Genomic DNA, 647 nt, shown 5'->3' with positions numbered 1-647 from the left:
CGATCTCCTGACCTTGTGATCCGCCCGCCTCGGCCTCCCAAAGTGCTGGGATTACAAGCGTGAGCCACCGCGCCCGGCCGGCATTTTACTTTTTGTCTGCCTCAGTTTCCCCACCTGGACACAGGATATAACAGCCCCAAACTCAAAGGCTTGTTAGAAGGGCAAATTTGTTGTAAAAATATAAAACAGCAGGCCAGGCCTGGTGCCTCAAACATGTCAACCCAGCACTTTGGGAGGTCAAGACGGGAGAAATGCTTGAGCCCAGGAATTCGAGATTAACCTGGGTAACATAATGAGACCCCATCTCTATTTAAAAATATGTATATATAAATTGGCTGGGCGCAGTGGCTCATGGCTGTACTCCCAGCAGTTAGGGAGGCCGAGGCAGGCAGATCATGAGGTCAGGAGATCAAGACCATTCTAGCTAACATGGTGAAACCCTGTCTCTACTAAAAATACAAAAAAAATGAGCCGGGCGTGGTGGCGGTCGTGTGTAGTCCCAGCTACTCGGGAGGCTGAGGCAGGAGAATGGTGTGAACCCAGGAGGCGGCGCTTGCGGTGAGCCAAGATCTGTGCCACTGCACTCCAGCCTGGGCGACAGAGTGAGACTCCGTCTCAAAAAAGAAAAAACAAATATATATATATAT

General features: G+C 50.4%; 1 protein-coding gene across 2 annotated transcripts in view; it reads right to left on the bottom strand.

The window, feature by feature from the left end:
• Nucleotides 1-647, bottom strand: part of ZNF77 (zinc finger protein 77) — a 263,032-nt gene that overhangs the window by 61,832 nt on the left and 200,553 nt on the right. The window lies entirely within an intron of this gene.

This window comes from Hylobates moloch, unplaced genomic scaffold (assembly GCF_009828535.3).
Source record: "Hylobates moloch isolate HMO894 unplaced genomic scaffold, HMol_V3 SCAFFOLD_15, whole genome shotgun sequence".
Classification (NCBI taxonomy): Eukaryota; Metazoa; Chordata; class Mammalia; order Primates; family Hylobatidae; genus Hylobates; species Hylobates moloch.
This window is presented reverse-complemented; position numbering and strand designations above follow the sequence as displayed.